Raw genomic sequence first — 24276 nt, 5'->3', positions numbered from 1 at the left:
ACTGTTCTGCTAGCTAGTTCTTCTGGCTCAAGTCAAAGGAACTAAAGAAGGTAAATAAAGAAATATATCCATAAACAAGAGAACCCAGTGTCTATTTTATCAGATTAGCAAGAAGACAGTGACTCAGTTATGTGTGCCTTGGGGTTTGTCTGTCTGTTTGGATTTGATAGAAAGTTCTCATACAGGTTTAAATAAAACCAGGACAGTATAGTAGTTCTTTAGGCTCTTCCCCAGTAATATACTGAATTGTCACAATCATAGCCTTTGCACTGTGTAAGAAGGTAGCTAGTGTCTCCTCTGTAAATACCCAGTATGTGGAACTTGGAGCAAGTGTAGGCTAGATCTATGTAAAGAGCAAATACTATTTCTTATTATTGTTGGACATCAAATTCTCATTCTTCAAGTTTTTCTTTGTAAAACTTCACAGAAGGCAACGGGGATATTTATTTATTTTGGTAACTGCTGGCTACATTGTCACTTTTCTGTCCTGGGGAAAGACTTTTCCAGCAAGTAAGGTTTTGCTTTTCCTGGATATCCTAAGATAATTTAGTGAGGATTTGAGCTATGAGAGGTGGGACAGTAGGGAGCTGCTTAATGTGGAATTTTTTAGGCAAATGTTATTTCTACAGCCAAATTATTAGTCCCTATTGTCTTCATATAGGCCTATATGATAGAAGCAAGGCAATAATGTAACTGTTATTTGAAAACAGTAATAGGGCATCTAAAATTTTAGAAGTTGAACCTACTAACTTTTGGATGGGACTGCTATTGGCTCTGCTCAATAGGCACTTGCCCCAGGAGCCTTTGCAGACTCACAGATGGAGATAACTACGTGAATCCAGTTACAGCACTGAGGCCACAGTAAGCTAAATCAGCAGATGTTGTAAATTTAGAAGAAACACATTCTGTACCAGCTAAAACTCCTGAAAATACCCCTCTTCTGACTGTCTAATATGCTTCTTTCTTTTTCTTTATGTTATTTTTCTCTGATCTTTTAAAAGAGGACTGAGTGATTAGTAAATAATCTATTTCTTTATTATTCTTGTTGACCGTATAGTTATTCTCTTAAGTTTGGCTGTGTTATGTACTGGCTGTTTGACTCAGAAGCAAAATCTTAGAAAATCTAATGAAAAATTAGCCTTCAGAGAAAATTTCAAGTCGATTTCAATGTATTGTTTCTGTACAGCAAGTTTTCCATGAACATGGTCTCTTCTCTTCCTGCAAAAATTTCTTCCAGCAGATAAGAGGTTTGTTTGTTTTTTTTTCCCCCTTGGCACTTGGTTGGAACATTGGCGTTTAGATAGTAACTTCTACTGAAAAAATATTTAGCAAGATATTTAGAATTTCTTCTGAAATATCTGTAGGAGAGATAGACCACGTGGGGATTTGTTTTCTCATCATTTTTGTGGAAACAAACCTTTGGATGCACACTTTCCTGTGCATCCAAACCCAGAGCATAAAAATAATTCAGTTGAAATGTTGTTAATTAATCAAATATCACCATGGAACATTTCGTCCACCTACTTCCTCCAGCAACATGTCTCACCAAAGATACTAATTGAATAGAGGATAAATGAATGCCTGTAGCTAATGGGATTTTTCATATAGCTCTCTTGCTTTATGAAGGCTTGGGGTTAACCAAGATAACTAGGTCCTGATCTGCTTATCTAAACAGCCCCGTTGAGACAATTGAACTATTCAGATGAGAAAGGACTGAATGATGGGGTCTCATTTCTTCTGTATTATGTGCCTAACTTGAAATTCCTCACAGTAGGAGAAAAAAAAAACATATGCAGAGACTAAATTGCCTTTAAGGCAAGTACTTAAATTAAAGCTAAGTAGATGGAAGGCATTATGGAAAATGTAGGGCTAACTCACAGTTATTGTGCAGGCCAGGCATAAAAGCTATCCTAGAGCCTAAAGCAGTGGCGGTAGTCAGAGTTGTGTGATAGCACTCTGAGTCAGGTTTCAAAGCAGTAAACACAGCTGAACAAATTCCTGACTCCTTCCACAGACTAAGAAGTCTCTTGGTTTTTAATAATGCCTGTTTGTAGGGATTTCCATGACTAAATCTCAGAAAACATCAATGCAATTTGGAATATCAATGATTAAAATGTACAACAACTTATATATTACTCTCCATTTGAAATATAACAGCTTTACGATATTGGTATTCTAGACACCTCAGCACTTTTTTTTTTCTCCTTTAGAAATGCACAAGTGAAAATTCTCAGTTGGTATCACCATACATTCCTCTTCTCCGTGATGAAAGACCCTAGGAAGAGTATAGTGAAGTTGTAATTACAACCTGTACATGCAGCTAATCTGTAAAGTACACAATTTATGTTATTACATTCTGACTTATCAATTATGTCTTGAATTGATGACTCACTTCCAAATTAATCAATATATACAGTGTCTCATACTAACATCCTTTGACCTCTATGAGATGTCCTGTGAGAAGACTCAGCTGAAGCATTGGAGGTTTGGTTATAAATTTTGGGGAACACAGTGGAACCAATTCCTGGTTGCTGTGGGTGGCAAAACAATAAAAATATAATGTTCTTGAGTAAGAACATAGATGATGCAATAGTGTGATAACTGCTAGTGTATATTGATTTTTAATTAACTCTTGCAAATTAATGTATAGTAATGCATGTAAGCAATATTTGAAAATAGGATGTTACAAAAATTATGGTGTGGCATTACCTTTCCCTTTCATCAAATGGGTATTTAAGTTTTGGGGAAAAAAATGGCAGCAGACAATTCATGCACACTGTTTTCAAGATAAAAAGCATATAGGTAAAGTATGAGATTTGTAGTATAGAAAGCTTTCAACCCTTTTAATTCAACACTACCTATCTCCTTTCTTGCAGCAGTGGCTATAAATGCGTTTATTTTTTCACTAAATTTAGACTGGCAGCAAACATTTATGTGAATTACTGAGTCTGACATCTAATTAACAGAGTCTTTACAGGTTTAATGAGCAGTGATAAATTTCTATCCTTTCTTTGGCACATTTTAATTAGTTGTAATTATGAGTGGAGTGACCTGAAAAGCTTGTTGTCCCATGGATTCATCATAAATTTGTGTAATTTATATAGAGAGAGATAGAATGAGTTTTTACGGAATTGAAAACCCAAAGGTTATTTAAACCATTACATCAGTCATATAATACCCTTCTGTAAAACTCAGGTAAGCAAAACATTGGACGTAAATATTTGACTACACTGCAGGTGATGTTTCATAAATTAAATTTATTGTCTTTTTTTTGTCTGAAAAATAAGTAAGCATTGAAATCTACTTCATCTGTTGCTCACGACTGAAACATTGACTGCTGACATTCATCTTTAGTGGCATTATAAGTTTCAAGAAGAAAGAGTGTATGTGTTTAAAATATTTATTTATAAAGATTTTTAGCGCTGAATAGTTGCTGAAGTGAAATGCAAACAAATGAAAATATAATCTTAATGAAGATGACAACACGAGTACAAAATGTTTTCCTTACTAGAGTCATCCTGCAAAAGTAAAGAGGAATAAAACTTTATAGCAGCCAAGACTATTCTTCTTTCACAAGGAGTTTTGTGTAGTCTCTAGGGAGATACATGTAAGAACCGTGAATGAGATTAATACAAATTTACATTACCTAACACAGCATATGAAAGTAACTGAAAGGTTCAGCCGTTAGAACAAAAATGTATTTCATAAAAACTGTAAAAATGAAACATGCTAACATTTTATAATGATCTCAGTCATGAACTGTACTTTGATTAAAAAGATATAATTTCATAAAATGGGACCGTATGTAGCATTTCTCTCCTGTAAATCTGATATTTCACTTCTTGTATGAGTAACAAGGGCTGTTAAAGGAGGGCATGTTGAGTCAGGATTAAAATCATTTGAGGCCCAAGCTTGTGAAGTGCTACACCCTTTGGGAGCTGATGGGAATCCAAGACATATAGCATCCTGCAGGACTCTCTGTTCTCCATGCTGTGAAGCATGATGTCCTTTTCACAAGGAGGTGGGTCTCCTGGTAGTGCTAGTTTTTTGGCATCTTTCATCCTAACTCCCCAAGTCTGACAGCTACTGCACCACCATGCAAAATATCTGAAGATATGGAAGAGAGGAGAGAACAGGTGGGGGTTTTTTGGCAGAATTGTGAAACAGGGAGCAAAAGAAATTTCACTTGTTAATACAATGAGAAAAACATGAATAGTCTGTATTAAGGGTGACTAAAATATTTATATTCAGAAGTCAGAACAACACCTGAGTGTGTCTGTTTCCATGATTTGGCCTCAAATACTCTTTCCTGCGATCACCAAACCACTGAACAAATTCCTAGCTTCTGCATTAGCAGCAAATTGGTGATTCTTTGGTGTCTCTTGTTATTTTCATTTGGGACAACACAGTTTTGGGCAGCTTCTGCTAAAGAACATATTTTATGGTAAAATTACTGAATGAGAACTTCTGTTGAACCTGCGTCTCATACTTGGGAGCCTGTGAATGGTAGGGGTGGAGAGGGAGCGGGAGAAAATACCTTAGCTTTTTCTTCCTAATCTGTATCCCTTTGACTATGGTTTTTAGTCACTTGAAACTATTCTGTGATCTAAACTGTAGTCTCAGTCAATCCAGAGATTATCACTGGACTAACTTGAGGTGAAATTTATAAGAACAGAACTCAAAAAGGAAGCATAGCCACAGTAAAAAGAACAAAGGACTACATGGATTGGGAAGCTTAAAAATTTCAGAAAGATATTTTTTCCCAAGAGAATCTCTTGAAGATAGTATTAAAATAAAGTTAAGCGTTACCATCAAACTCAGGTCTCAGTTTGTTGTAGTGCCTTATTTTAATGAATTTGCTTCTTTATTCAGTTCTTTCATAGTATTTACTACCCTTGTTGTCTGCCTTCATTTTTTCACTGCATTTTTTCTATTCCTTTTATGAAAGGTAAGTAAATTGCTCTCAATTACTTTGCGTAATGATTGATGGCAGTGTCTTGTTTAATCATTTTTTGATGTTTTTGTCTGTCTGTTGGGCTACACAAAGAAGTGTAGCATTTGTTAATACAGATGGTAATTGCAATTACAAACGTCACTTTTTTTATTTGATGAGAAAGTTGCATCAGGTCACATGTGCAACTATGGGTTTGTTTCCTAGAGAACATTTACTGTTGCTTTATTAGGCTAGTTTTAAACAGCAAAAAAGATAGAGTTTCTGTCAGTTTCCTTGGGAGCCTAGACCAGATCTGATCAGGAGGACTTTTTCTTTCTCACAATCATCCTAAATTTTCTTCTTTGGGTATGGTTTGTGCATTCTTAGAAAATGAACTGAGACTTAACATTTCACTCCAAAAGGCACAGGTAAAATTTCAGGATATCTTATTCTGAAAGCAATTTATTGATAGCAGAGTACTTCTTTGTCAAGGACCATTAGATGGTCCTTAGAAGGCATGAGACGTGTGACCTCATATTTTACCAATTTGTTCTTTTGCGGTCTAACAAGACTTTTTTCCAGGATCTGGTCCACGTTAGCCATCAATATCATGTCATTCCACGGTCTGTTTGCTCCCCTCGTAAATTTGATTTGTAGAGTTTGAGAGTTTGATCTGTAGCCTTTTCTTTCATGTCATTTATTTTGTTTAGTGGATTGAAGTAACTTCAGCTTTTACTGTATTAATTTAAATTCAGTTTTTCTTCTTCAGCAGCATTATTCTACAAAATGATTAAATCAAGGGTAAGTATTTTTGGTGTGGCATTGTGAAACTGAACTATGAAGATGTAAATGAGAGCTTCAGCAGATGAACATCAGACATGTGAATACTGTTTCTGAGATTGAACATTAACTTCTCCCAGTAACACCTTCGAATATAAAGGAATCAGACTTCAGTGTGTCGATTTGTTGAGCTGGCTTTATTTTATCCCCTGCTAAACTCATCAGAAGCAAAAAGATGAAATAAAATATTATGAGAATCAAAGTGAAAATTATCCAGCCTGTGAGTCTGAGACAGATACTGGAATAATTATCTTTCCTCAAGTACTGCTGCTCATCTTTTCCATTGCTCTCGCAACTTATACTGTCATCAAGGAGAAAAATAGTTGAGTCCTAAATCTTATACACTGTATATATGCATAGAGATAATGAAAACTCCCTGGACTTCATTTGGGAACATAATTTGACCTTTCTTGTAAATTCTGTCAAAACTACTCTGTAAATGGGGAAGGAACAATGACAGAGGACGCACATCATTGTCCTTACTAAATCTGCAGAGACTACTTAGGAAAGATAATAATGACACACATTAACTCTGACAGGTATCATTTCCAAACAGTGGAACCTCCTTTTGGGGAAGTTTCTAGTGCATTTCTAGCTCAATGCATTGTGTGAAGGGCCTGGCCATGCTGTTTTGGACTGGGTATACCCATATATTTACTGTGCAAGTAAATGCTTTCCCATTTACGATCATGCAAAGGGAAGATGTGGTCTAAATGGTGCATGGACTGAATTAAACTAGTATGTGTAATAATGAGTTCAAGTAAGTTAGTTTGCAGCATTGCAAAGAAATTAATAGAAACACCATTTGTCGTATGCAAACTACACTTCCACATGCACTATTTTTCTGGTTTTGATTGTTTTAAAATCAAACTTGTCTTGATAAAAGGATGAATGAATGAAATAAAGCTTTCCACTTAGAAATGGTCAGACCCAGCCAGACCAGTGAAGTCAGTGAAAGGGTGAAGAGGATAGCAATACATTTAATATTAGAAAAGGAGCACTGTATATGTACTCTACTGCATATTTATTGCTTATTAAAAAGTTCCATAGGCCCTTATTTTTAAAGGTATTTATTCAGCTCTTCGGAGTTTGACTGACAATTTAAATTTCACTGGCAATGGGTGAGATTGAAAGCTAGAGCTAGTAAAGGACTTAGGTGCTTTAAAGTCTGTTTTAGGCGTTTAAGTCCAAAATTGTTATTAAAAAATCCTAAACTTATTGATGCTATGGCTCAGGGCAATTTTGAAGTATTTAGATGCCTTCTTGATTAGTTTAAATATCTCTCTTTGGCTGTACAGAAAGTAGTTCCAGCATTGCTTAAGCCCTAGCAGAATCTAGTAACCAGATGACAATCCTCTTAAATTTTTTGCAGGCCCAATTATTACACCTCTTAAACACGGACAAGGTCTTGCTTCTCAGTAAATACATTCTGTTTCAGGGGAAGGTCTGTCATGACGTTTCATGAAACAAACTATTGTGTAGACTATTTGCCCAGAAAACAAGAAAGCCAGTGATCATTTGGAAGAGGAATAGACCTGAATGTTTTAGCTGCTACAAGAGAGGGTCATTCCTTTCCCTTATGCTTTTTGTGTGTTTTGTCTCACATTTATTATTTTTATTATTAAATTCTCTTTTCTAAGAAGTAATTGACAGGTTATTTCAAGTAAGAGTTATGGTATACCATGCTTAAGGTTGCTACCTGGCTCAAGGAGAACTTCTGCCTTCTCAACTGCGTCTTTTTCCTCTGTTATAACGATGAAAAAGAAGTGGAAATTAGCCAAGTGTAGTGCCAACTTACGTACAGGTTACTTTTATTTGTATTAATGCTTAGAATTAAAAGGAAGGTTCTTAGGAAATGGAAATTCTGGTTGGCATGACTTTTCAGATAAGTGTTTTGAGAAATATTTTAGTTCTTAATTCTTTTACAAAGCTTTTTCCAAATGGAACAAGCAAAATATTACTTATGCACTATGTTAAATGAGCACTGTCCCATGATGCAGAAAAACCGTCTCACAAAAATGTTAATCTGCTGCTGAACTTTATTGATTAAAAAAGAAACAACAAAAAAAATACCCTATACTGGTCTATGTAGAACTCTAAAAAGCATCTATTGATTCTTTTCTACATGAAGGATTATTTTTATTCTGATAAAGTTCTTGCCTTTGTGGCTCTCCTTGACTCCAACAGAAGCTTTACTTGTGAGAGTATATATAGTCTTTTCTGTTACAGTAAATGAGAGGAAAGAAAAGTTTTAAGTACTGTGTGATAGAATATTTTATGTACTGTGGTTGGCCGTTTTTTTAAGAACAAATCTGAAGGCCTTCCTGCTCTGTTCCCTCTGCATTCAAAGAAACAAAACTGAGAGAACTAGATATTGGTCTGGAAAATGTGCATAAAGTCTTTATCTGGCTGTTTTAATAGTATTTTTGTGGGTTTTTTTCCAATCATATACTCAAAAAAGCAATTGAGTATACTTTAAAAGCTACCAAGAACCAAAGTACAATCACTAAATTTAAATATGTTTCTACACTTGAGCTTTGTAATTCTTTCTCTCATATACTCAGCAGTCATAGTTACAATAGTCCCAGACTGGACCAGCTTCTACTTTAAGTTCTCTATGATGCTACTGTGGTGTAAGAGGCAGGATTTGTTCCAAGAATGATATATTTTGTATAAACTGTGGTCTGTATATAAAGCTATGATTTGTTTTTTTTTCCTCTGGCTTCCACTTCCAAGTGGCTTCAATGGGTAACTTTGGTTAGCATGGAGTATAACTGCTGTCAAAAAGACAAAGATATGGCTGGTTTGTGGTGGAGTCTGCACTTAAAAGAAGTGGTGATTCCTGTCTCTTTAAATCAAAAAGAAAGAAGCTCAGCTTTCTTGGTCAAAATTACCTGAATGTATTGGGCAGCTGACTAGCTAACAGTAGTTTAATATGCATTTACTTAGTGTTTAGCATAGACTAAATAAAGTTCCACTGCAAATTAGATACTAATGTGCAATTGCGATAAATAAAAGGAGCTGCTGATATGTAAAAACTACAGGGTAAAAATCTGAGTTCTGAGCAGTTCCACTCCTGCAATAATTGGAGATCATTTTTCTTCCCTCCACCTTCAAGCATGTTTTTGTGGGAAATGTTTACTTCTGTTGGATCTCGATCTATATTTATTTTTTTTTTTCTCATTCTCCTTCTTTATTGGCTTTGTGGACCTCCCAGTGTCAAGATGTAGATTTATGATTAGCACAGTTGTAGAGGCTGCTGTGTTAGCCTTCCTACCTGGTTGTACTGTGTCATCTCCAGCGGTTTTGTCCTCTCTCTCACCGGCTTTTCTACTACTGCTCTCTCAGTCCTTGCAGTTTTGCACAGAAAAGAAATACATCTATGTTTAGACATCTGAAGTAATTTGGCCAGACATTTTAGTGTCATGGCAGGTGTAAGGCTGAATTCACTGTGCTAGCATTCTTTCTCTGCAGTAGATGAATAAGTAAAATATCATCCAAAACAAATGAAGAGCAATTCATTGTGATCTGCATTAAGATGGTTGGGATATTAGCTGGGTCCAAAATAGCAAAAACTAAGCCAAGTCAGGACTAGAGGGACGGCTAAAAGAAGGGTAGAGTAGGGAACAGATTCGCTACTGAAGAAGAAAACTGGATAGACTGAGAGGAAAACAGCTTGAGCAATCTTTTTGCTGTGGTCAGAACTGGGCTCACATACTATGCAATACTACTTGAGTAATATACAAATATTACTATAAGGAGATGCATAAACCACCTCTCAATGACCTGTTGGGAATGAGGTTAGAGGGATGACTTCTGTATTCTCATCAAACATCTTTGTCCTCTTCCCACATAAAGTAACTAAACACAAACCCAAAAATGAATCTTGGGGATGTAAGGTTTATTCATAGTGCTGAATGTTTCTTAGTGCTCTATAAATAGGCTCAGGTAAAGAATACACTTCGGTATATACAGTACGGTGAAAAACATAAGGAGAATCTACCATGGTTTCCAGAATTACTAATGAAACAGCAATTAAATTACTTACGTAGGAAAACATAACTATAGCATGCTGAATAATAAGTATTCAGCTGGGTTTGGAACAGCCAAAATGAATATTTTTCTTGATATAAGGTGGGGGTTTTTTCCCGAAAAAAACCCCCAAGTGTTCTTTCTTGCATGTAAATATTTCTAATCTTTAATGGTGCTTAAATTAGATTTTATTTATAGTTAAATCAGCACGTTGGAGAATTGTCTGAAACCCACTCAGAAGTGTATTTCAATTGAATTAATTTTTCTAAGTTTTTTATATTGTTATACTAGGGGCACCAGAATGAACTGTAGCAATTTAAGAAAATGAAGGTATAGACTTTTTTTTTAATCTCCCACTTTAACCATTGGGTCCGGCTCTCATCCCACCGAATTTTTGCAGATGACCAAAGTAGAATGAGTTAATTTAATGTGTTTAGTAACAGAATGCATCATCATTCTGGAGGCTTGCCATCAAGGAGGTGGAGATCAGGGATGCACGTGCTTTCCATGCCCCTTTCAGAGCTGCTTAAGCTTTCCAAGGTACAGGAAAGTAAAAGAAGACTTCTCCAGAGAGAAGAAATGAACAGATATTCTCCAGGGATAGTAGGTGAAGAGGGAATGCATATGCATTATGTGTCGATAACATTAAAAAGAGGTTTGCTTACACTTGAATGCTGCTGAAAGATGAGCAGCAAACCCGAAGCACAAGGCTTGAACTGATTTGTGTACAGCAGCTGAATGTGGATGATGCTCTGTTCTTTAGCCATCTGAGCAGCTTTCTGCTTTTTACTGTGTCAAGCACGACCAAAAAGGAGTGTAACAAAATGATGTAGAGTGTAAGAGAATGATGTAGCTATTCTTGATGCTTAAACACAATGTAAAGAATGGAAACATCCATTGGTTTTACAGTGTTAATTAACTGATGGGATTATGCACTTCATAAGTGTGTAAAAGAGTTGCCTGTTTAAAGTGAAGACTGGGTAGGGGAGGAGCTGGGAGAAATCTCCTAATAGCAGTTTTTTCCAGACTTTTTATGCTACAGCAGCTGTGGTATATAAGGCATACTGCAGCAAGTGAGGGATTTAATTAATGGTATTCAGCAGAGGCAGGAGGAAAGGGTAGGAGATGGGAAAGTGTCATAAGATCTGTGGAGACTTCTGTATGTGATGGGGAATCATAGGAGTGGCAAAGCCAGATAAAGGAGTTAGAAGGGGTTGAGATGGCATCTCAGGATCTGATGAACATTAGTTCATTTACCCTTCAGGATCCTGTGGACAAAATGATATCAGATAACATCACTAAGGTTTCTACTACAAATTGTATGCTAGCAGAGGGCTACCTGGATTCTACCTTCTCCTAATTTTTGGTGTTTGACTCTGAAATCACTGTGGTAAAATAAGAGTGTTTTAAAAAATGTAATTGCTACTATTGAATTTTAATAAAGTGAAATTTGTGATCATGTAAAAACAAATCCACTTTTCTGTCACTATATAATAGATATCTGAGGACATAATCTGAACAATAAAATTTAATAAATTCTTTTAAAATCATACCTACAGAGTTATAAAGTCTTTCCAGTACCAGACTGATGTTGTATACTATACAGGAAGTAGTAAAACACAGATGAGAAATGACACATTACAATAAATAAAGTTTGAACTCTTAAAATAGATGATTTATAGGACACTTTAGTAGGCTTTCCAAATTATGAAGGATAAGCATCTTTCAGTGATTATTTTTTCAGACATGGCAACTTTTTAGACATCTCAGAATTGTACTTGTCAAAGAAAAATAAAATCAAATTATTAATGACAGCATGTACCTTTCTTGTCCAAATAAAAAAAAAACATTCTGATTAGAAACACTGCCCTGTGTATATGGGGGAAAGAAATGTTCATTTATGTATGAATGCAAAATGAAAAATACCTTTAAAAAAAAAATCCTCACATGCTGAGACATGACATGCTATGGAATGATGTTTAATGACTAAATGCCATTCTCTGAAATCTTGTCAAATTTTTGCAAAAATCAGCTGTTCTCTCAAATAATAATGAGCTGTAGCTGGCAGATAAGACAAGATAAACATGTTATCAGAGAAAATGACAATTAGAGCTATGTATGTTACATGGTATTTGCTTGGAAGTCTCTTCACTTATTAGCAAGAAGAGTGGAGCACTACAAGCACAGCAAAACTGAGTTTCTTTACCAGCTTTGCAAAGATTTTCCATTATTTTTGCTGTCATATAACTAGAGGCTTTTCTCTTTGCAGAAATTGGGTATACCACACAGAGTATGACGTAGTAATGAATGAGCTGCCAGCCAGGCTGCCACAAGGGTGATCCTCCCGCACTTGTTTTTCCAAGCTATTGAATTTGATTTAAATTCATATTCAGTTTGCTTAAATGCCAGTACTGTTAACCACCTCACACTGTTAACCACTTCACTTGGATTTTGGCTATACGGACCTAAAAGACATATATATGATTGAAAGTTATTTTCCCAGGTACTCTATAGATAAATGCATACTTTAGGAAGTGAGCCAGCCAAAATAACTGGGTCATAATCAGTTTTCACTCACAGGAGCAAAATCTTCTTTCTAGTCTCTCTGTTTGTCAATGCAGAATTTATCCTTGCTGTATGCTTTATTTTTGTGTCTATGTTCTTTTCATCTGTCCCAAGTAATTTGGAGATTGTAGGATAGTTTTTTAGTTTTACTAGCTGAAAGCTTTTGAGAACTGCAGGTCATCCCTTTTGTTTCATTCCAGGTGACATCTCCTCTCCAAGTATACAGTGGAGCTAAGTTTGCTCCTACATTTCATATAGTATTTTTTTTTCTTTACAAGAAGTCTTTCTTGTTCTTTTACAACAATTGTTTTCTACATGCTCCCATTTATTTTCTGGTAAGAAGGAATTGAAATAGAAAAGCATGCTCTTAGAGCAGTTTCACTAGTGTCATGTGGTCCAGGCTTGTTTGATGACATGGTAGATCTGCTTTAATAGTCACTCTTTGTTCCCATACCTGTCAATTTGCGTCTGATTTTCTCTTCATTTCCAACATATGAAGACTGCTGCCCTAATTTCTGCTCTTCTGTGAAAATTGTGTTCATGATTCTTTCATATCTATCAATTTCTATACTTTCTTACTTTAATATTAATTTGCTTTACCCATATTTCTAATGCATCCTATACCCGCTTTGTAGATTTCTGTATTCTGACCTGCTAATATCACCTATGAATTTTATTAGTACTTATGTAAGTCATTAACAGGAAATTTAGCTACAACTGAAATTTATGCTGTTTGCTTGCAATAAATCTGGGGAATTTTGACAGATTTTATTGTGGGAAACAACATTAAAAAAAAAAAAGGCTATCTGAGTTTTGCTTTGGAAACTCATGGGAGCATCAGTATATCTGCATGTATGTTCCCCTGAGAATTACTGAGAAATCAGTAAATACAGTTTCACCCTTAAAAAACTGTCAGTAGAAAAGAGTTTTAAAGTTCTAGGTTGAATCTCTCCAAGTTCCACGATAACAGTAATGCAGACTCTCTAACAGTAGTTTGGAGGTCACTTCTGAAGTGTATTGATAGTTGGTCTTAATACCTAGTTGACTTGTGTCAGCATAACAATGTCAAAACCATATATTTATGGATTAGCACTTTTGTGCCAGTCTCGCTGTATAGAACAAGAATTTTGGGAATTAGAAATTGAAACATCCTGTCATGATTGCATCTTCTGCACAGGTGCTACTGAACTGTTTATTCCAAAGGCAACTGTATTGTTTCTTTTGTTTGTTTGTTTTAAAAAACAAAGAAAAGAAACAACTGAAAAAGAGACAAAGATCTATACAGTGCAGAGTAGTTCAGTGTGCTTACATTAACCCAAGAAATGCTTTTTCTTAATGTCATTTACTATCTTGTAGAACTGTTTTGTGAGGTCTTTAAAGAAATTTGAGCTTCACATGCTGTCCAACCTGAACCTTTTAGTTATTAAATTGTCTCTTAAGATCATAAGGCAAGTCTCTTTGGAAGGGATCTTTGAAGGTCTTTAGTCCAGCATTCGGCTGAAAGCAAGGTCTCCAAGGTTAGATGAGCTTGCTCAGGGTTTTATCCAGCTGGGTCTTGAAACCTCCAAGGATGGAGATTGCACAGCCTCTGTGACCAAATTTTTCCACTGCTTGGCTGTTCTCATGGTGAAAACCAGTCTAAACCTCTCTTATTTCAACTTAAGCCTATTGATCCATGTCTTTCTGATACTGGGTGTCCCAAAACATTATGGAATATTCTACGTGTGATCCAGCAGGTACTGAGCATTTTTTTTTTTTTAGAGTTCTTTGCTGTTTTCAGCCCTACTGTTAAAGGAACTCTCAGTGCTGAAGATACTGGCTTCAGTTCTTTCTTAATCCTCAGCAACTTGCAGTTGTTTTTTCCTGGGGAAAAATTTTGCTTCTAATTGCTCTTAGAAGACATCAATGTGAGTCATTGGAGGAGAAGGGTAAGAAGCACCCTCTCTACTAAATTTGCTGCATTTAGCAACAGCATGTTGTCTATGTGATTCTCCTCATTTGAAACAGCTCTTTTCCTTGGGGATGTCACCCTGAATCGTCTGACGTAATTAGTGCTCTTGTTATGGATTGTGGTACAGCCATACTTCAGGTACTCAAGTACTAATTTGCATGGCAAAATACCATCCTCACAGAGACAGAGCATAACAGAAATCTTTGTCTGGAAGGTGGCTGAACATTTTAGCAGAATTGTTAGTGTAATTACTCAGGAAAAAGAGCTACATTTTTCAGGATGGTTTAACCTCAGCAGCCATGGGAAGTGATTCTAGGTTTTGGGTCCTGCAGGCCATTTGCATTTTCTCCTCTCTAAACATCCCCTGCCCCCAGCAGCAGCAACCTACTTCTCCCTAAGCGAGCATCAAATGTAGATGTTTGACTTTCTTCCCTAAGCAGCAGCTTACCAGTCCCACACAAGTATCTGCCTCCTCTTAACGTTCACTGCCTGCAAGTTACCTCCTCCATCAAAAAGCCACTGATGTACACAGATCAGCCCTTCTTCCTACCACAAAACAGTGGCATTACTGGGCCTCTCTCCATGCTGGGATGTGGTAGGTATAGCAAAAGCTGCTGGAATGGTAGGTTTCAACTGGGAGAAAAAAGGTGGGATTTCATAGAATCATTTAAGTTGGAGAAGACCTTTAAGATCATAGAGTCCAACCATTAACCGAACACTACCAAGTCCACCACTAAATCATGTCCCTAAGCACCATATCTACACATGTTTTAAATACCTCCAGGGATAGTGACCCAACCACTTCCCTGGGCAGCCCATTCCAGTGCTTGATAACCCTCTTGGTGAAGAAATTTTTCCTAATATCCAATCTAAACCTCCCCTGGCGCAACTTGTCATTTCCTCTTGACCTACTGCTTGCCACCTGGGAGAAGAGACTGACACCCACCTCACTACAACCTCCTTTCAGGTAGTCTGGTGGACCATGCTGATTTCTATCAAAGAAGGATATCTTAAAATGTTCAGCTGTTTTGTGATGAACAACTATGAAGTTTAAGGTCTGAATAAACTTCATTCAGCCCAAAGAAAGTTTCTCTGTACAGCTTTAATACCAAATAGATGCTGTGCCTGGCAGGGATCTTTCCTAAGATCCTAAAATACAAATCACAGCAGCTTCAGGGCTGTTCAGAACTCTGCTACCTGCTAATCTTGTCCAGTGGACATTACCGTATGGGCTGGCTGAGTTGACTCTGCTCAGTGGAAATTTCTTTTTCTATCTGAAGACTATCCCAGCTTTTATAGCTTCTTCAAGCACTGAATGAATGGGTAAGGATGAGGAGGAAGGGAGACAGAGAAGAGAATGGACTTTTTGTAAAAGAGGTAGACACTAGTAACATGCTTGTAGCCACAGATAATGAAAAAAATTGCTTTTTATAAAGTATTTTCTGTTACTGTATTTGCTTAGTCAGAAATTATTTTATAACACTCAAAAAAATAACAGTTCAAAGATTTATTAAATAGTAAATTTGTAAAATATTTGGTTCTTATAGATATTATGCCTTTCTGTTTCTTTTTCAGGTTTCTTTATTTAATGTGGAGGATATATCTCTAAAACACATAACAAAAATGCACCAAATCTTACAACAGCTTGTGATACTGAAAGCTATTAATGACTATAGTTTTAGGTAAGTTTGTTTTTTCATAGCGTAATCCACTGAATGAGTGTAACTCAGAATAGATCCAGAAACCCAGATTCTTATCTATCTCTAAACTTAGTCTGCAGCATTTGATCAAAAGTCTCCTAAGAGAGGGTGCTGAAAGATTATTCAGTGTTGTTAAATTGCCCCTCTGATCCCTGTCACTTTCTCATGTCATTCAAACATTCTGGATTTGGTTCGACTTGGACTATGATAATGCTGTGAATTTCTTAAGATTCAGACTCACGGTCTGGGAATCATCAGGGGAAATAAATGTAATCCTCAGTGTTTCCATCAGATTCAAACCTGAGCTTTGAGGCAACCATTCTATGCCCCACGCTGCATCTCTGTTCAGGAATATGAAAGTGCCTGATTCAAGACCCTGCTTTATCTGCTTCATGGCAGAGTTTTGAAACTGGAGTTTCCTATTGCACCACCTTTTTTCTACTTCTACTTCTACTTCTACTTCTACTTCTACTTCTACTTCTACTTCTACTTCTACTTCTACTTCTACTTCAGAAGTGACCAGGAAACCCCAGGACTCTGTGGGAGGTAACTGCTGCACAGTTGGCAAGTTAGCTCCTAATATCCAGTGCAGACACTATTAAACCACAGTAAGGACACATGAAACTGCAGATTGATCTGACCTTGATGAGTCGAAGTATGATATACCTGAACAAAGACAAGTGGTATTCGTATAACATATCCAGCCTGTCAGTCAGTGACAGTGTTGTGCTGATTTTGGCTGGGATAGAGTTTATTTTCTTCATAGTAGCTCGTATGGGGCTATGATTTGGATTTGTGCTGAAAACAGTGTTGATAATATAGGGATGTTTTCATTATTGCCGAGTAGTGCTTACACTGAGTCAAGGCCTTTTCTGCTTCTCACTCCACCCCACCAGCGAGTAGGCTGGGGGTGCACAAGAAGCTGGGAGGGGACACAGCTGGGACAGCTGACCCCAACTGACCAAAGGGATATTCCATACCGTATGAAGTCATGCTCAGCATATAAAGCTGGGGGAAGAAGGAGGAAGGGGGGACGTTCGGAGTGATGGCGTTTGTCTTCCCAAGTAACCGTTACACATGATGGAGCCCTGCTTTCCTGGAGATGGCTGAACACCTGCCTGCTGATGGGAAGGCGTGAATGAATTCCTTGTTCTGCTTTGCTTGCATGCACAGCTTTTGCTTTACCTATTAACCTGTCTTTATCTCAACCCATGAGTTTTCTCACTTTTATTCTTCTGATTCTCTCCCCCATCCTGCTGCAGGGGGGAGTGAGCGAGTGGCTGTGTGGGGCTTAGTTGCCGGATGGGGTTAAACCACGACACATGTATAAAACAACTTAAACCACTTTCTTGAGTCTATGGGTTCATCTGTGTTAATATTTTACCTTAGATCAGAAATGTGCTTTTGAAGCAAATATTCTGATCACCCTGATTTGCCAGCCTGGTATATTGCATAGTGATCCTACAGTATACAAGGCAGATTTTCTTTACATGAAAGTAAAAGAGAAAACATGCTGTAGGAGCATGCATGATGTGATCTAAACGCTAACGGTTATTCAGTCTGTTGAGATCAGACTAGAGCTATACCAAAATAAAACACACTGAAATGCTTATAATGTAGATGTCAGGTCCTTGGCCTGAAGTGTTTTTTTCTCCAGATCCATACATGCTGCCTTCTAATGTCCATACTACCTCCATGCTACCATCTCCTAATGTAGTCATACACAGCCTGTTTGCTCATAGGTTGGCTTATACAGAAGTAACTTTTGCCTATTGATGTTGCAGAAACCTCCCAGAAATCTCATCAACACCAAAATAACATTTTTCTATACTTCATGCTGTTAGCAAAAAGGTAAACATCAATAATATGTAAAGGCCATCTACTCTTTTATTAAAAGTGTTATTAGTCATTATTATTGAGCTTTCAATTTTTTTTAATTTTTGCTAATGATTTTATTCAGTTACTATTTGAGCTGCAAAACACTTTTTTTCTTCCCCCCCTCCTCCTCCTGATGGTTTACCCCAAACTTGTTTACCAACCTTGCTATGAATAAGCTGGGTTATAATCAGCCTCCCAGAAACAGCTTAAGTGAAGTGTATTGTGGGGTGGGAGTAGGACTAGTACTAATAATAAATTATCCATAAGTGTTTCTGGTTTTTCCAAGGTGTCTTCCCAAGTGAAAATAAATATTGATTAATTTGTTTAGATTATTGATTTTTCAGTGGATCTTGTTTTTATCTCTGTGAGAAGGGAAGTAAGATGCTTCAAATTAAACCAGTATGAATAATCAGCTTTGATTTTACCAGGTGGGATTAACATGGCTTTTATAGCTCAATTTTTGTCAATAGTTTTTCCAGTCAAGGTTTCTATCATTTCTATCATTAATGGTCATAAATCCCACAAGGTTTTTATACATATATGTAACATAGTGGAAGGTCAAACAACTTTTTCCTAAATCAACTGGCAGGTACAAGCATATAGCGAAGCCTCAAATTCTGCAAACAGGGAAATAAACAAAAGAAAAACAACAGGCCAAAACAAACAAAAAAAAAAAAAAAGAAAAACCACCCCCAAATCAGGGTTGCAATACACTAAAAGCTCACTGGAATGATAAAAGGCAAAAAATTTCTGAAGCAAAATGAGCAGAACACTGTATCCTAAACTCCACTCAAAATAAGGCCTCCATCTGCTACTTGCCATTCAAATACGTAAGATAATAAATACTCACATTCAAAGAACAAATTACACTGTATTTATGCCTTTTCCTTTTATGCAGAAATGGAGGGAAAAAGCTAATTGTAGCTCTGCAACTCCGAAGAAAGTTGTAGATCCAAAGCCTATAAGCATGGCTGTGTAATATAGTTGTTCTGAATGGTTTCAACTTCTGGAGATTTTAGGTTTGTATTCCAGGAAGTTCTCTGTGCAACCACGAATATTGTGATCTGACAGGGTTTTTTTTCAGGCATGAGACTGTCCCATCAGTGGATTATCCCGCTGTTTTGGGGTTTTTTTTTTCCGTTGCCCAGCTGCCCTAAGGTCCTCCTGCTATCATGTGCTGCTATTGTGAATTTCAGGAATAGCATATGATTTGTCAGGGGAATCTTAAGCAACAATGTCTAGAGCGACTATAAGTGTGTCCGCTTTAGTGTTCTATATTAGATAGGGAGTCTCTTTACAATTGTGCTTTGGCTCACATCAGAGTATTTTCAGAGTGCTCTAACTCAATTCTTTCCTGATGACCCTGAATTAATAAGATGTGCTGTCCTATAAGAGCGCAACTGATAAGCTCTAACCCCTAATCAGCATTAGCTCACAGGACCAAACTAGAGGTAGTCAGCTATAACCCTTTCAAATATATAGAATATGGACTGCTGGTCCTCTGCAGCAAATGATTCACTCTACAAATTTCACTCCCGTTGTGCCATGCTACTTGCTAAATTAGATATAGTCTATGTTAATCCTTCTATTGTATTTTCTACTGCTTCAGCAGCAGCGGGAATGTATCTTCTCTACCTCGTGTGACTCGGAGAGGATCTGTCAGGGGACACAGCTTTTGAAGAAAAACGAGCATTTTTAGACCCAGTGATCTCAGCTGGATTGAGCTTCAGAAATATCAAGGATAACATAAGACAGATAAAAATAGAGTGGATATTTAATATTTGATGCAGCTATTTTAATTCCAACATCTGATAAGAATGCTATGTCTGAACTGATTTCTTTGCTTGGTAGTAAATGCACATTTCACTGATTTCAGCAGAGATTATGAGACAAGGTCAGAGTTCAGCCTTCATCCAAAAGTCACTTCTGCTGAGAATGTGGGACATTCAGTTCAAGCTCTCAACCCAAGTAAACAAGCATGTTTTAGAATTTTTTTCAACCTGCCAGTTTTACAAATTGGAATTTTAAACTAATGCATATTTGTCAAGCATATCAAGGTGTGAGAAATTCACTAGGGAAGAACAAAAGTATACTTTATTGACTGCAGTATTTTTCAAATTATTTAAATGTTATTCCTTTCCTGTCTCCTTTCTCTGAACTTACTACGTTATGCCTTACTGAGGACTAAAAATACAAGGTTATGTTGAACAGCTCCATACAAATAAGTAAATTTGTTTTATTATTTAGAAGAATGAAGGTCACTAGAAGGTCTTGATATTCCCAGAAATAAACCTGCTTGTGGTTTGATGTGGTTTCCTTTGTCTGTGATTATGACAAAGACAGCAGTAAACCCATTATGTTTGAAACTGATTCCAGTTTAAATCCTGTAGAAGAACTGTCAACCCATTCACTGACATAATGGCAACACACAATTAATAGGGCTTCCTAAGCTAGCGACCTCTGCCTGCTATCCTTCTGCCCTTAGAGAGATCCATCTTTCTCTCATTCTTTTCTCTGGAAGCTGACTTACTGTGGCACTCCCAACAAATGCCAGAAGTAATAGTTTCCAGTTTTCAGTTCCTTGACTCTAAACTCAGTGGTCTTCCAGTGCTTTCCAGGCTTTGTTTCAGCCCACTTGCAGTCCTCGGTAACCTGGACCCGGCATCTGTCATCTCAGTTTATTCCTTCATTTTTAATTCTACTTGGGAGGCTTTTGTTTCACAGCTGAGAACATTTTTCTACATTCCTCATCTCCTTGGTCTGCTGCCCAAATGCTCTAAATTTCCTGGAGTCCTTTCAGGCTTGTTCACTAGTTTTGGGCTGACTATTTCAAGGACTTTCTACACAAACTTTAGGCTTGCTATCCTCTTAGTTAAAACTGTCAGAAGATCAAATACTTGTTTGATTAAAGACCTTGCTAGGACCACCACATATTCAGAGAAAGATGGAAGCAGAGGAAGGTGGAGAATCCGGACAGGATGTTGCAAGAAATATTTACCCATTCTATGCCTTATTCTAAATTTTGTATTAGTATATTCTTGTGAAAATACTCCTTGAAAAATACTTCTCAAAACATTCACTTTAAACAATTTGTACCAATTTTGCAGAATTCTTGAAAGAGGTATGTGGTATCCATTTGGGTCTTGTTGAATATATCCTTTAGCCATAAATTTCACAGCTATTAGTGCTGTGATCAAGATATAAGCTTGGTTTAGAAATTGGAAAATGGCCAATATTAAGGGAGAAAAAACCCCTCTGCTCTTCTGTTGGAAAATTCTGCAGATAGTGACAGAAAACAATTGCCATTGCTTTTTTTGTATTTTTATTTTTAATTCTGGGAACAGAGTAAAATGTCATCACCTTATAAAGTACACATTTATACAAGCTTTCAGAGATAAAGCAAACAGCATGCTCATCCTCTGTGAAGCAAACTTTGAAGGAAACTGGATGACCACTCTGTTTACTATATGTTCTGCCAACTGTGTTGCAAATTAATGTACTGAAGACTGCTGGGCAAAATGGTTCACAGATTTTCAGTATGAGTGTGAACTGTTGCCATAAATATAGGTTTATAGATCAAACACTTGGCAGTGCTGAGAACATTGAGAATGATGGCAGCTCTCCACAGAAGGAAATGGTGTTTTGTGTGACCTTCCAGGCATCTTCCATGTGGATTAGCACAGACAGTCTCTGGATCGATGATACCAGCCACAAGCTCAGTAAGAAAAGTATGTGTTTATTACTGGAGGGTAAAGGGCATCTTTGCATCTTTGCAGCAGGTTGTTCCCTTCCTCTGAAATACTGTTGTTTCCTGTTTTCCAGCTTCAATTCTCAAAACTGCTCTGGGAAAACCAGACTTGACTAGCACAGTAGCTGTTACAGCCTGTGTAAACAGGCTCAGAAGCTGTGGTGCTGATAATGAAACAAGGTTTGATTTGGGCCTAATTCTTCAGTGCATTAAGGACTCTCAGTTCCATTAATAAGATCTGAGGACACTCAGCATTTTTTGCAAGGAATTCAACACCTTGCAGAATTAGTCTCTGGCTGAATTCGGATGAGAGGCACAGAGCAGGTAATTATGATGAACGATTTGACACTTCAAGATACAATAAAAGAGATGCTGTTGTGGTTGGTCACTAAGATCCAGAAACTGTGAGTTGAACAAAAGATTAATTGCTCATAGAATATGTAAATACTTTTATACATTTTAAAAAATTGCCTTCTGATTATTTTTTAAATACCTGGGGTCATGTTTTGGGGCTTTTCTTTACAACAAGTAATCTCTTTCAGTTTTAACATAGACTGGAAATGCTCAGCCCTGATGTCACCCTTTAAATGCAGGCTACCCCAAACAATGCAGCTAAAACAGCAGACGCTGTGGCATCCATTTAAAAAAAAAAAAAGATAGAGTAAATCTGGAAATTCTTGTATGTTGATCTTGCTTTAGGAGCTGAGGGTTAATAATAAATTATAATAAGTATTAAATAATTAATAATTATTTAATTATTTAATTTATATATTATCGTGCTTTATAGTTAATTATATTTGAGTATATTAAATATTTCTTTTTAATAATTTAATTGAAGAAAATATCCAATAATAAACATTGGATATATTTAAACAGCATGTTTTTTCCCAGAGTATTCTATGCGGAATAACTTCCAACTCCTGCCCTGCCTTCTGCTTAGTTTTCAATACATAGGCTCTAGTGAAATTACAAAAATGCCAACATTGATATGTTTTCAGTGCTGATTAATATGTCAGATAACATTTTCTCTTCTTAATTCAACATTCATTTTTTTAAAACTACGATAATGGAAAACGAAATATTTTTTGTTTAATTCTTGCAACTCTGATTATGAGTGCTAATCGTAGCATATCGTTTTACTGTATAATTTGCTATAAGAGATGGATGCCATTTAGAATATTTTCTCCTTGCTTTAGAAGATCACTTTTTCTTGGTAGGCCATTATAGCATTAACAGCAAATGCTGTGTAAATTCATTCTTATAGCTACTTTCCTTCATATTGAATGCAGGTAGAGAGCACTGAAGACACTGAAGCGATCAGGTGGACCTGGAATTTGCTGAAGAGCAGAGTGCTTTGATTCTACTTCATATTTATTAATAAACCTGAGAACTCCAATAGCTTGTTATGAATTTCAGAAGTATATAGAGGGAACACTGTAGCACATAGATGAGAGAGAGGGCAAAACTTACAAACAATTGGTTGAATTGTTGGTTACAACAATTGAATTGGTTACAAACAATTGAACTGAATCACCTCAGTTCACCTCAGAGATGACTGAGGTGACAGTACTTGTTATCTAAAGGACAAATTCTCATATGGTTGCTTTTCATTATTCTGGTTAAAACTCCTTAGAAATACAGAAGTATTACCAAAGATTGTGAAGGAGTAATTGATGTACTTGATGTTAGGTGGAGACAATCATTGAAAGCTTTGCTTTTTGGAACGAATTGAATGAAATGGCTAACTGCCACCTAACGTTTGATGTTTGAAGGCATGCATGAAGAAATACTGGGCAGAGCTTTTTGCTAAGAAATAGCTTTTTACTGAAAGTATATCTGAAATTACAGTCTATTATTAGCATTGTTGTGAAAGTGCTTATGAAACAGTGTATTAATCTAATAGTAAGTCTTGATGTATGGTAATTCTTTCAGCATCACTTATTGCTATTGGTCACCCCGAAGAGCACTCTGTGTTTTTCTCAAGCTCTCTGGGCGCGTTTGTGTAGCAATTTAAGCTCTAATCAGAACCTTAGGTTTAAATCTTTATCTGCCTTTTTCACCGTGATGAAATCTGTCTTGTGTTGGGACAGAAACTGTGCCAGTGCCATTGCACAAGGTGAGGCCTAGTCCAGTGGGCCCGTATGCAGTGCTGAACTGGGATGGCTCCAACTTGTCGCATCTAAATATTCTTACCCCCAGGCCTTTTCGGGCTGCTTTTACTGTTGATTTTCTCACTTTCCTCATAGAGGAACATGTTTACAAGTTCTTAGCTTCACTAGTAGCAGCCTGCCACTTAAAAAAATTGTCAGGTGGATACCTGAGAACTAATAACATGCACAGTAACGTAGTTAAGTTGAATTCAGTCCAAGCTGACATGTTCAGTGACAGGATAACTGCTCATCAGGTTGTGAGTAAGCGGAGGATGTTCCTAAGACTTAATTCCTAATTCCCAAGAATTAAGTGATGTTTATACAGGAAAGCTTCCAGAATCAATAGTTTACTTATAGTTTTGTACTGAACTCTTCATGGATATGAGTGATGAAATATGAGAGGAAGTTTGAGAGGAAATCTTTTTTCTGTTCTGGACTGGACATTCTGCATTTGTACTTGCATGTTCATGGGTAGGAGA

The sequence above is a fragment of the Aptenodytes patagonicus genome, chromosome 4, assembly GCF_965638725.1.
Source record: "Aptenodytes patagonicus chromosome 4, bAptPat1.pri.cur, whole genome shotgun sequence".
In the NCBI taxonomy this organism is placed as follows: domain Eukaryota; kingdom Metazoa; phylum Chordata; class Aves; order Sphenisciformes; family Spheniscidae; genus Aptenodytes; species Aptenodytes patagonicus.
The sequence above is the reverse complement of the archived record's forward strand: the minus strand, read 5'-3'. Positions refer to the sequence as shown.